A 14,004-nucleotide genomic window follows, 5' to 3' on the forward strand; every position below is an offset into this window, starting at 1 on the left:
GACTACTTTAATACACATAAAATGTAAAAGTCAGTACTTTCTGATATCTTGCCTTACAGATCAGTATGTTGGTGTTCTCAGCAGATCTTTTAGTGAGAGGGGAGTGACATCAATACCTGTCTACAAAAAGACTGCTGCCGATACCCTTTGCTCTGTTTCCACCACCTCTTCACAAGTATATAATTCAGTATTAATCATGTGATTGCCTTGTTACTCTTTTATGGTAATCAGGATTAAAGAATTAATCTCAGCTATTTTTATGTACCAGCATGGCACCTCTCCTACCCATTTAGTATCTTTAAAATAAAATTGAACTTCATTTATTAATTTCACAAAGATGAACGATGAGTTAGCCCTGTCAATATACAAACACAGCCCAAAGACTGCAACGCGTACCTTATAGAACTTCACACCCAGGAAGTATAATTTTGCACAGACTTCTGCACTCATTGGCCAGTGGAAAATGCCTCTTTCATCAGCAGACATATAAAAAAACAAGATGTGTATCGGTCATTGTTCTAAATGCAAGTGCAAAACTGGAACATCCGGAGCCTTTAAAAAAAAAAATCATAATAATCTTCAGTTGTTCTAAAGCCTGATGGTGTTTTGAAAATATAGCTAATAATCGGACGTAGATCAAAAACATTATGCCTTTTTGATAACATTGTTTGTGCATGCAAATTTGACTTGTATGCTCAAATAAACTTTTATTGAAGAATGAAGAAAATATTTTAGAATTAATAAACTTTGTTTTTCATTAATGTTATACGTTTGATTAACACGGATGAGTCGTAAATAGTGTAAATGCATTGCATTTAACATTCTAATGCTGCTTAAGTTGGCATAAGTAGGTCGCAAAACGAGTTGACTGGGCCTAGCCTGGTTTCAGTTAAAACATCAATCAATCAATTAGGGTTTGCTAAGCGCTGGGGGGGGGGGGGGGGGGGGTTAGGAGGGACTTGGGGTGCAGATTCGAATCAGTTGAAGAGCCAAGTCAAAAACATGCCTTTTTAAAAATTGACTAGTGTTCATGATTTTATATAATGTAACCCTTTATTTTATTATATAGTATATAGTTGAATGTGCCTTGTTGTGTGGAGAGTTTATTGTCGCTGTAACAATTTGTGAGCTCGCATAGGAGAATTTCCTGTCCAGCTGGAGGAACACACACATATTGGTTCACGTTGGTGCCTTATTTGCAGAACTGTGTCCTATTCATATTTTCAAGCAGCTGTTGTCATTTCTACTTGTATGGAAGACAAAAGTGCTAACTAACAATTTAATTTGGGAGGGCTCAAGTGAGTGATGTAGTGAATCTTCTGAAAGATGATTGGCTTGTACTGTTTTAGGAGTACAACCCATGGTGTTTTTGGATGTTTGCCATATTCCTTTAGCGGAAACTCCATGTCAGAGTGCTTACTGATTGCATACTTGTGGTTAACATTGTTCTCCTTTCATTTAACCATTTATTTTTTTACTTCTATATCGATTCTTAATTTTAAATAAACCTCCATGATATGCATCTTGAAATCTTGTCTCATGTGGATTTGCCTATGTGAGTTCTCTGGGTTTTTCTTGTGATTTTGTATTTTATACTTAGGGCTCTAGTTCTTAGGGACTTACACATACCCGCAATCCATCTAATTGACCCTTTTATGTAAAAAGCCGCAGACGAGTGGAGTGCAAAAAAGATTTTATATATATTTACTGAAAAAATAAAGGTTACAGAGATGCTATACTCAGGGTAATGTTTCACCCACACAAAACCATTGAAATTCTTATAGTTCTACTTATGTTAAGAAACTATATCTTGTGGCCTAAAGTTACTTACGGCAGAAGTTATAGTTATACTTATTTGAAGAAACTATTACTGCTGAATTTCTATGTTTTTTTGTTGGTAAAACGGCAACCTAACTATAATGTCCCTGTAACCTTTGTTTTTTTCAGTGAATATCTATGTTTTTTTAAACGTAAAGCAATAGTGGGTGAGGTTAATTTTTTCCAACAGAGCTTTTATGGATCCGCGTCTCTAGAGATCTATAAACGTCTTTCTTTAATAACTCTACTAAACAGATTCAAATAAAATTACAAAAAGGTCTCTTTCTAGATCAAGATCTACATTCCTGCAAAATTTGGTGTAATTCCATTCAGCGGTCAGACTGTAGTTGTGTCTAAAAACAGCAAAATACCCGTATACATACACATTTAATTACAGTGAGTTTTCTGACTTACTAGAAGATCCGCATTCCCTGAAATGCTGTCATTGAAAGCTCACTATGAATGATAAAGACTGTTTTGCACATGTATAAAAGTTTCTTTTAACGTACAAGTCAAATTCATATGTGCAGATAGTGTTATAAAAGAAAAAACAGCAATGGAAATGTTTTTATCACATTCAAAGAAGCACAGACTAGGTTTAACATTGGAAGTGGACTTTATAACATACGTGTATAATATAAAATATCATGAGCTTCTTTTATAAAACTAGAAAAAACAGCAATGGACCGCACACCGCTAGCCCCTCCTCCGGGTCGCCCCTAAGCACTCTGGTATGTGTAGTGCCTGAAGTTCGAAGAATTACTGAAAGTTCGTAAGTGGTTCACCTATGTAGGTGCAGTAGATACTTGTTGTTACCCCGATCTCTAGACCCGGGACATGGCCCGGGTTTCGGGATATCTTCCCTCATCAGTAGAGAAAGTCAATAGGGGTGGAAGAGAAGGCCGCCTCGTAACCGTCACGGGCCTCGTTGCCCATAAGGGCTCTCTTGAGCCTCCCAAGCGGACGAGCTTCTGGACGACGCACCTGCGTGCTGGGCAACGAGGCCATGTCCTTATCTTGAAACTGGCCAGTTTCAAGATAAGGAGCACTGGAAAGATCCGAGACGAGGTGGACACTTAGAATCTAGATTATTGGAGTCACAATAGCCCTGTTCACTTTACAACAATGCATGTGAACTGGTCCATCTGGCACATTAAAAGTAATGTTGGTCTTGGGTGGGACTGCTATTTCTGGTTTTTGATACGGTTTTGAATTTCTTTAATTTTGGAGCATTTTTTACAGAAACTCGGAAGCTGGGCCTCAAAACCACACGACACAGCTGAGAAACAATGGGAGAGGGCAGATGTACTATACCAAGCTCTACATACTGCAGCATTGTGAGTGGAGGACATTTGTAGACTCAACTGGAGTTTTAATTTTTGACCTACCGCATGAATACCAATGAGGTAGGTCAGATTGCGACCCACTCTGATTCACAATTTTGGGAACTGACCTATTGATATAGGTCAGTTTGCAAAAGCCCACGCTGGTTTCAAATGGCGACCAGGTTTGTTGACCAGTGGATTAGTACATTAAGCGCCTATTTCTTTCGCAGCTACATTTATAATTGTACACCGAGTATAGTCACTGGTCTCCTACACTGCCTGAGCTCTAAACCCTCTTATCCTTTCTTGAGTAAAGGCAGACAGTTTTTCTTAATACAGATGTAGAAGCAAAGGTTAACAATTAGAGCTGTTAAAGAATAAAAAGGAATCCACTTTACTGTCCTGATTCGAAAGGCAGCCACAGGACCCAGTGAGAAGGCCTCAGAGGGGCCCCACTGGTTGCAGTGGCACTAGAAAACAAGTATTTGAAATGCAATAGGTCTCGCATTTGTGAGAGTTAGAGTTATTATAAATGATAATGCCTTTTTTATGTGTTTTGAAAGCCTGCAATGTAGGCATAAACACACACTATGTAGTTATAGTAGTAGTTGCTTACGGGAAGCAAGGCTGTTAGTAACTGTGTCTGTTTTACTGGCAGCTGTGAATTTTGTAAGTAAGGACTATAAGTACAAAGTGCATATTTATCCGTGCTTGCATGCTTTTAATATACATATATAAAATGCCTTGTTATTTAGAATGCCAATAGGTCAATGTCTCACAAAAGCGAGACCTATTGCATTGAAATCGGTTTGGTTATGTGCACTTATCTAGACAGTGTATACACACAACCCATGATAGACGGGGACCGCTGACAGACATCTCTTTGTGTTGTGGGAAATGTTTGCTTCACTGTCTTTATGCATTTATGCTTGAAGGTTCCTATATTTGATCACACTCAGTACATTTTGATTTATTTTAAGGGCGAAACGTACATTACGTGACAGTTGTTGTATAAACATAAACAGTGGCAATTGTGGGAGAGGCAGGTGTGAGCTTGTGTGGGGTGTGTCTGTATATGTGTGCTTGTCTGTTAGGGGCATGGTAAAAAAAATGTAAGAATGTGTGTGTGTTTTTGGGAGTGTATCTAAGTGCGTGTTTATATCTGTGTTTGAGTGTGTGAGGGCTACGTGTGTACGTCTGTGTATTTGTAGGAACATCTGCGTTAGCGTGATTGTGGATCGTTATATGTGTGTGTGTCAGTGTGATTATGTTTGTGCGTATCTGCGTGTAGTAGAGGGTAGGTGTATGTATTTGTGTGTGGGTGTGTCTCTAGGTACTTGTTTATGTGTATTTGTGTCTTTGGGGGCGTGATTTGGTATGTATGTGTGTATTCAATTCAAAATAGTCTTTATTTCGATATTTTTCAATCACAAAAGACATTTACATACTTGCCCCCCCACACAACAGATAGTAAAATCCACAATTAATCATTTCAAATTTATCTAAAAAGAAAAAACTAGCTCATCAAATCCAAGATTGCAATCTTTAAATATATTATATTAAAAGGAATAAAACAGTATTAAAAAGAAATTCATTCAATGCCAAATACATCAGTCTCATAGTACATTTTACAAAATCGAATGGCAACGTGTTACAGCGGGCCCAGGGGTTATTGCAAACTCATTTTGCGGGCCCGAATTATCCACATCCAGTGAAAGAATTTAGACATGGCTATAACAACTGGCTGAGAGGTATCAGTTCTTAAAATCCTAATGGCCTCACTAGCAGTTTTGAGGCCTAACTGAACACAAATCGGTTTTAGCCAGGATCTTCTGGGTGCGTTATATTCTGGGCAGGCGAACAATACATGTCCAGTGTCTTCCCTTTGTTCAGTGTCTTCCCTTTGTTCAGGACAAAAGGGACACACCGAACTTTGGTTCCCACGCCATTTCGCAGTTAAAGCATTTAGTGGTAATGTCCCCACCCTCATTTGATGGTACTTCTTCTGGTCCCCTGGGATGGTAATCCAATCCCAATAAGGTTCTAGGGCCGGTACATGCTTGAGATCTAAGAAATCAGTTGTAAAAGATGGTTCGATGCAGGGACCAAAGCTCTTTGCCCCAACCATGTTCCAGTACAGATCGCGAAGTGTTTTCTTAGGTGGGAAAACATTCCTCACAGGGTCATCCCATAATGGAGATAGACCCATAGCCATGTAAATTGCTTTCACCTCCCTCATCCATGATATTTTATGAGCTTTGTCCGAGTCTCTAACCTCGAAGAAGCCCGAGCATACTGGGAGAGTTCCGGGGTTACCCACAATCTCCTCCAGTAAGCAACTGATCTATATTTGGCCATATCCTCGAAGCTGTGAGACCCTAAGTCATAGTGGAGAGGTATCAGGGGAGTGGATACCGGTAAACCAGTGATGTTGCGCAAAAATTTATTTTGGGCAACCATCAACTTTGTAAGGTTACTGGGTCCCCAGAGTTCAGCCCCATAAAGGACCGCTGCTCCGACCTTGGCATTGTAAATCTTTAAGACCGGGGTAATTGGCCTAGTGTGTGATGAGTAAAATTCCTTGGTGAGTGCTCCTGTCAATTGTGCATGCCTCGTGACCAGCTGGTTGGTGTGCTGTTTCCAATCTAGCTTGGATGACAGGGTAATACCCAGGTAGTTAAAGACCTGGGTCTGTTCCAGTTGTACCCCGTCCATAACCACCTTCCCTCTAACAAGTTTCTGTTTGTGCAAGACCATGAATTTTGTTTTGGCTGTATTAATAACAAGACCATGGTCGATACAGAACACTTCAAAAACTCCAATGGCCTTCTGAAGACCCTGTTGTGTTTTCGAGATTAGTAGGGTATCATCCGCAAACATTAACAGGGGGATCAGCTTTCCGCACAACTTGGGTGCGTCGGTCGGTTGTTGCTCAAAGTACCTGATCACCCTGTTGATGTATAACGAAAAGAGGGTTGGGGCTAATACGCATCCTTGGCGTACTCCCCTTGCAATGGGGAATTTGTCAGTTACGCTACCCTGCTGATTCCATCGGACTTGAGCAAAATTATCCTTGTGCAATCTGATTAATAACGACAGGATATCTATTGGGATGCCCTGTTCTTGTAGGGCTTTCCACAACTTGGCACGAGGGACCAAGTCGAATGCTGATTTAAGATCAACGAAGGCTGCAAAGAGCATACCCCCCCCAAGTAGCACTACACGCCAGTATAATAAAACAAATTTGAAAACTTGATCAATGGTGCTAGTATGGCTGCGAAGCCCTGCCTGTAGGGGCGACAGAATGTCATTTTCATCTATCCAGCCATGGATACGCTGCAGCAGAAGCCTCGCCACTACTTTTTGTATGCATGCGATAAGGCTAATAGGCCTATAATTGCCTGGATCCGAGCACTCCCCTTTTTTAAAGATTGGGATAATCTCGGCTCCCTTCCAGGACTCTGGAATAGGCGAACCCTTCGCAATGCCATTGGCTAGCAACTGGATATAGGAAGCCCAGAGGTCCTTGTCATGCATAAATAGATCTGCAGGAACAGAATCCAAGCCTGGGGGCCTCGCTTTTGGGATGTTGTTCAGAGTTTTTAGAACATCGACTTTAGTAAAGTATAGCTTGTGATTGATACCTTGTGATTGATACTCCTCCTGAGGCGTGAGCCGGGAGGTCGTTGTTTGTTAAGCTTGTCACTTTTTACTTTTAACCTGCACGTTTTTATCAGCTGACCTTGCAGCTTCTTAAATTCACATCACTTAGTTTGAATACGAAGCTAAGTTGCTCGCACTCGCTATCCCCTCCGCTTGACTAAAAAGCGGTAGCGTTATTTCTCCCCCTTTCCCTGCTATATGCGGGTTAGAAAATTGCTCCCCCGTCACCTTGACTGAGACTCACCCCAGCCGATCTTAACGCTGTCTAGGGTGTTTAGATTAACTTCGTCGGCCATCTTGGAGTGGGGTAGCCTTCGAAGGCACCCGATTGGCCCATATAAAAACGGAAGGCCATGCCTCCGCGCAGCGGACGCCACCAGCGGACGCACCGGACCTGCGCCGGAGTCGTGCCAGAGTCCTGCCCGTCTGCGCTCATCCGCGACCAGGATGCGGCCGCAGACGCAGGTACTGTTTTACAGAGCTCTCCCCCTCTCATGACTTATGATAGCGCCAGGCTTAAATCTCTGCGCCCTTTACATTGTACTATACCATTATCCATTAGTCCAGCTGTCACCCCCCGCTTTCCTTTCGTAAAATGCTTCTCAGATTTATCCGTCAATGCTAAGCATGACTGCCTTTTTCTGCAGTCAACTTCCCCGCAGGCACGATTAAAAGCTGGCCTACTAAATTGTCGGTCTTTAGTAAAACACTCCCTCGATGTACTCCATACTTTAGAAGAGGAAAAATGGGATTTATTGTTTCTCACTGAGACGTGGTTAGGAGAGGACACCAATCCCGCGTTACACCTAGCAATCCCTCCGGGCTACAGTATATTATGCGCCAATAGACAAAGCCCACATCCTGGGGGTGGAGTGGCCATCATATACAGAACCCACTGGACCATCTCGTCCTTTTCCTATAACCAAGTAGAACGCATTGAAGCGCTCCCTTTTTGTATTAAAATCTCGTCCAACTTTACACTCTCTGGTCTTTTGGTTTATCGACCACCCAATTCTAAACCATCACATCTTCCAGCTTTCCTAGACTGCGTACTTCAAGCCTCATTGTGATATGCCAACTTCACCCTTCTTGGGGATTTTAATCTCCATGTTGATAATAATGAGGACACTGCGTCCCTTAATTTTCTGTCTACGTTAGCAGTTGGCGGATTGAAACAGGTTATTAGCTGTCCTACTCACAAAGCGGGCCACACCCTTGACCTAATCTGTACTAATTTGGATGACTTAGATGCCCACGCTCCCCTCCCTATGGTGTGGTCGGATCACCTGCTTGTTCCCTTTACATTGCCCTGCCACCACATAAACCGACATACCCGTCCGGCTAAACAACTGGGTAGAAATTGGAGCAAAATCTCTCCTGACAGCTTAGCTCCTTACCTACCACCTGTGGACCTTTCAGATATGGATCTAGATCTCGATACACGTCTCACTAACTTTAATGACCGGATTACCTCTGTAATCGATCTCATTGCCCCAGTTAGGCCCATAAAAACCTATCGTTCCGCTCCCTCAGCCCCATGGTATTCAAATGATCTTCGAAACCTAAAATCGGAATGCAAACGCCTTGAAGGGCGCTGGAGAACTAACTATTCACCTGACAGTAAAATCCTTTATAAAGCTGCTTTAAAAAACTATAGGAAGAAGATCATAGAACACAAAAGAGTATTTCTAGAAGATAAAATTAATCGCTCCCAAGGCTCATCTAGGGAAATATTTGAGACAGTCAGATCTTTTACAGACCCCCTGGCACTGAAACGTCCGCCAGTGGTATCACAGACTCTTTGTGATAATCTCTCTGTCTTTTTCGAGAACAAAATAGCTGCCATCTATGATTCTTTCCCAGGTATCACTTCTGCAAATACAAGTCCCACTCCCGCTTCTTCTTCCGGACCCGAATCCCTGTTTTTGGATTTGCAGAGATCACTTTGGAACAATCTCTTGCGGAACTTCTTAAAACCAAATCGGGCTCTCCATTGGATCCATGGCCCGCTAAACAATACAAATCACTAGCCCCTATTATTAATCCCTCACTGAATAGAATCTGGAATGACTCACTGAAGCTGGGACTTTTTCCAGACACATGGAAACAAGCACATCTGGTCCCTATTATCAAGAAGGCTAGTGCTGACCCGAGTGAGCCTGCTAACTACAGGCCAATCTCTCTTCTACCTGCCCCTGCTAAAGTACTTGAAAGACTGGCTCAACAACAACTAGCAGGCTTTCTTGAAACCTCAGGTGCTTTTCACGACTCACAGCATGGTTTCAGGCCAGGATACAGTACTGAGTCAGCCCTAATCGAGATGTCAGACGCTGTAAGATGGAGGCTAGACGAGGGATCCAGAGCGGTGTTGGTGCTGCTGGACTTGTCGGCAGCATTCGACACCGTTTCCCACCCCCTCCTCCTTGAACGCCTCCACTCGAAGGGCATCCGGGGCACGGCCTTGGGATGGATCTCATCTTTTCTGTCCAACCAGTCCCAGGCAGTTTTCACCCCCCCCCGCATTTACTTCTGACAGCCGTCCGCTTCGGTGGGGAGTCCCTCAGGGCTCCTCACTGAGCCCCCTTTTATTTAATGTCTATTTCTCCCCACTTTTTGATATAATCGCCCAAACTGGTATAAAGGTCACCTCCTACGCTGATGATATCCAGCTTTTGTTTTCATTTAATAACATTTCCCCCTCTACATTTGATCCCTTAAAAAACTGCCTCCGCACAATTGCCCAATGGATGGACAACAACTTCCTCAGGCTGAATGCAGGGAAAACGGAGGTTCTTTTTTTCCACCAGCCTTCTCCTCTTGACCCTAACATCTTTTGGCCCCTTGACTGAAGTACCCCCCCCCCCCTCCCAAAAGACTCTGTGAAGAATCTTGGAGTTAATTGGGACTCCAACCTCACTTTTCATCAGCAAGTTCATTCAGTCTCCACTGCTTGTCTAGCCAAGATTAGAATGATAAAAAAGTTTATACACTTTCTCCCCTGTAACACCAGGAAGATCATAGTACAGGCGTTAATTACTTCGCACCTAGATTACGCCAATGCCCTTTATACTGGTCTGTCTGTAGGGCTTTGTCATCGCCTACAGATGGTCCAGAATGCGGCGGTGCGACTAGTTGCAGGTATTCCCCTTCGTGAGCATATCACTCCCCACCGTCGAGAACTCCACTGGTTACCATTGCATAAAAGGGCTGAATTTAAAGCCCTGGTTTTAGCTCATCGGGCCTTGCAAGGTAAAGGCTCTGCCTATCTGTCCACTTGCCTGATCCCTTACAATAATATCAGGACGTTACGCTCCTCATCTAAAAATCTCCTTACAGTCCCCAGATTCAGGAAAACCCGCTCAGGTGGGAAAACTTTCCCAGTATTAACTGCGGCCATCTGGAATAAACTTCCTATTGCTATCCGGTTGATTAAGGAGGAACAACCTTTTCGGAGAGCCCTCAAAACTTATCTGTTCTGCTGATCGACCTCTGTCTCATATAAACTCCCCAGGCTGTATGTAGTCACACAGGAGCGCCGGGACACCCCGTTGGGGTAGCTGTGCGCGATACCAAAACACACTAAATAAATAAATAAATAAATAGGTAGCTAGCACTCACAGTTGTATTCAGAAGTGCCTCGCACCCATCTTCATCTCCATCCTCAGAAGCGAACTGGGACGCATAATGGGAAACCCAAGCGTCTGGTGACACATTGTTCGTGGGTTCGCCTCTTTTGACCCCCCTTCCCCACTTAACCATATCCCAGAAGGAGGACATAGATCTTTCTTTGCTAGCTCTCAAGAGATCCCTCCAGTATCCATCATCCCATTCACCTTTTGCCCTGAGTTGTGTTTTTTTTATACACAACTCGGGCATCCTTTATCCTGGCTATGTCTTTAGTCTTTACTGCATCTGACAAGGACCTGTAGGCAACCCTGCAGGATTTATCGTACCATTGATCCTCCTTCCTTACAGGCCTACTCTGTCTTTTAATAACATTTTTAACGAAGAAAAATCTCAGTTTATTAAAAAACACATCATGGATCCTACTAACATTAGATACCGGAACCTCCGCAGTGGAGTTACTCCTTAGGTCTATAATGGCCTGGATGGTTAAATCCCTCATAGCTGCAACACTATCTTTATTTGTTACACAATTGGTCCATCTGATTTGTCTGTGGTCATTCAAGAGGGCAATTTCCACACTGTCCCTCGGTCCCTCACTTTTAGGTAGATCAAACAACCTAAATAACAAAATTAGTGGGTCATGGTCACTTTCAGCCCGTGGCTCTATCCACATATCATCAACACAGGACCAATTCTCCTTGTTAGTGAGAATGTAATCAATACGACTTTGTGATGTGCCATTGTTAAAGGTAGGGGCACCCTGTTTGTCAGAACCCGTTCTTCCGTTAGTGGCCCTTAGCCCATGCTCCACACATAAGACTTTGAATTGCAATGCGGCCTCTGACCATCTTTTAATCTAGGGACAGCTGAGGGATTTCCCAAATATAGTCCTCTTCCACCGTAAGGTCTATATCATAGTTATCTAGGGGTTCAAAACAACAATTAAAATCACCAGCAACGATAACATTGCCGTTCAAACAATATTGTTTAAGAAGTATATCTAGCTGGTCAACTGCCTCAGTGGGTTTACCGCCTGGAAGCCCCCTTGAGTAAATATTAAAAATAAAGAGGTCCTTACAGTGTAATCGTTGGAATTTGACTAGCAGGATATCAGAGCTATTTGTAGCCAACTGGAGAACAGAGTACCCACTGTCCTGTTTTACCCATGTCACCAAGCCCCCCTTTGGCCTTCCCCGTAGACTCGGTGTGGCTGAGATACAGAAGTGTAAGTATCCTTGCTTTGGTTCTGGGGCTACCTGCCAAGTTTCCTGGAGGAGGATTATATCCTTGGTATCCAAGAAAGCTAGCCAGCCCAAGGATGTTGCTTTGCTTTTTAGGCCTGCGACATTCCAAGACACCAAGGTAAATTGAGCAGAAACATTACCATTGGGTAGTTCCGTGCTAGTGGGTTGACTAACCCTACACTCTTGGGATGAGATACTTTCACTCAAACTATTCTCTGTTACCACCAAATTTAAAGTTATTTTTGCATTTGCGCTGTTGGTAGTATTGCAAACGGGTGGATCATTAAGGTCATTAGTTCCTTTTGGGGCCACTAGAGTATTTTGTTTGCTCATTATTTTTATCTGAGGCGTGACAATAATGTGTGTATTCGTTTTTGTATATGTCTTGAGTGTGTGCCGGTGTAAATGTGTGTGTAATATCTGCGTTAGCTTTATCATGTACTAGTGTGTGTGTGTGTGTGTGTGTGTGTGTGTGTGTGTGTGTTTGTGAGAGAATATCAGTGTTGGTTTGATTGTGTGTGTATGTGAGCGAATATCAGCGTTTGTTTGATTGTGAATGTGTATGAGAGAATATCAGTGTTTGTTTGATTTGTGTGTGTGTGTGTATGTGAGAGAATATCAGCGTTTGTTTGATTGTGAGTGTGTATGAGAGAATATCAGTGTTTGTTTGATTTGTGTGTGTGTGTGTGTGTGTGTGTGTGTATGTGAGAAAATATCAGCGTTTGATTGTGTGTGTGGTGTGTTTATATGAGAAAATATCAGCATTTGATTGTGTATGTGTGAGTATGTGAGAGAATATCAGCGTTTGTTTGATTGTGTACGTCTGTGCGTGTGTGTGTCTCTCCAAGTCCTTTCTGCACCGGTTTGCCTCGGCTGACTCCTCCTATGCAACAGCGATACATCAATAAAAGGCTCTGTGTTATATCAGCACTAGTGGTAAGGACTTACAGTGCGGGGCGGGTGAAGGGGTGGGGGGGCAGCCAACAGCAGGCCGTGTACAGTGTGGCAAGTGTGGTGCCGAGCCTGCAGCAGAGCATGCCTCCTGCAAAGCAAGACCATGTTTGCAAGCCCTTGCCACCAATTTTGCAACTACACAGCCCCCAAATAAGCCACCCTAGAAATATTCATAACATGCAGCATCTCCGAGGGGCAGGAAGATGGTAGGAGTAGATTTCTACAAGTTCTGGCCCACTTGATTGGGGAAATAATTAATTCAGCATGTCCCTTAAGAAACACAGCGTCATCATTAATCTTCCAAGCAAAAAGGACTCTATCAGACTTGAGACCGGAGGAGATCCCAAGAAGGGTTAGCAGTATATTTATTTGTTGGTCTTATAAAGTGCACTATCACCTAACAGGCATCCTGACGCTGATAACTCAAGAGAGGGAAGAAGAGTGTCAGAAAAAGGACGGTCAGACTACGTTACTTAGGAAACAACCAGGTTTTAACTTTCCTCCGAAAGGGAAGAAGCTCCGCAGTGTGCCTGATCTCGTGTGGGAGCAGATTCCATAATTTGGCCGCCGCTACCTCAAAGGATCTGCCTCCCGAACGGACCTTCTTAAACCGAGGCACGTTCACCAGTCTAGCCGTTCACCAGTCTAGCCGATGAAGAACGGAGCAGTCTAATCGGAGCGTGCCAGGCAAACTTGGATTGCAGGGACAAAGGGCCCAATCCATGAAGAGCTTTAAACACCAGACATAGCGCCTTGAACTGTACCCTTTGTCTCAGAGGGAGCCAATGAAGTTCTGTCAAGGCTGCCGGCGCATGAGCTCTTCTGGGAAGCCCCAGTGCCAACCTTGCGGCCGCTGAATGTATTCTCTGGAGCCGGTCCAGCAGGAAACCAGGAGATTCCAATAGTAAGGCATTACAATAGTCAAGCCTACTAAGAATCGTACACCTGACCACTTGAGCGCGCACCTGGAATGGAAGTAGTAGTAGTATAAATCTTTATTCGGTAAAATTGATCACCATAAAAGACAACAATATACATTTTAAAATACATTCCATCAAATTATACTAGCAACAACAAGGGTTGGCCATACTTAAAATACGACTGAGCACTATCATAATTAATAAAACCACGGACAAAAAAAAATACTCCAGGCACTCAGAATTAGCAGCTTCAAATAACTCCACTCTGGATAGGTAGAGGCCTTGCAATCATTCCCAGAGATCTTGATCTAATAATCCAGGCACTACCTAAAAACTTTGCCACCCCGCATATCAATGGGGTAGATGATAGATCCGATGTAATCACTCGTAAGGCCGAGCGATGGCACCTCATCCCCAAACCTTTACATACTGGTTTCAACCAGTTTTTCCGCG

General features: G+C 43.2%; 1 protein-coding gene across 3 annotated transcripts in view; it reads right to left on the reverse strand.

Moving 5' to 3' along the window:
- Nucleotides 1-14,004, reverse strand: part of COASY (Coenzyme A synthase) — a 194,725-nt gene that overhangs the window by 136,138 nt on the left and 44,583 nt on the right. Inside the window, exon 2 of one of the 3 annotated variants that reach the window (XM_078645377.1) lies at nucleotides 397-552. The exons of the other annotated variants lie outside the window; for them this stretch is intronic. The gene's annotated coding sequence lies outside the window, so the exon portion shown is untranslated. The remainder of the gene's footprint in view (nucleotides 1-396; nucleotides 553-14,004) is intronic. 3 annotated transcript variants of the gene reach the window in all.

This window comes from Lissotriton helveticus, chromosome 5_1, assembly GCF_964261635.1.
Source record: "Lissotriton helveticus chromosome 5_1, aLisHel1.1, whole genome shotgun sequence".
Taxonomy (NCBI): Eukaryota; Metazoa; Chordata; class Amphibia; order Caudata; family Salamandridae; genus Lissotriton; species Lissotriton helveticus.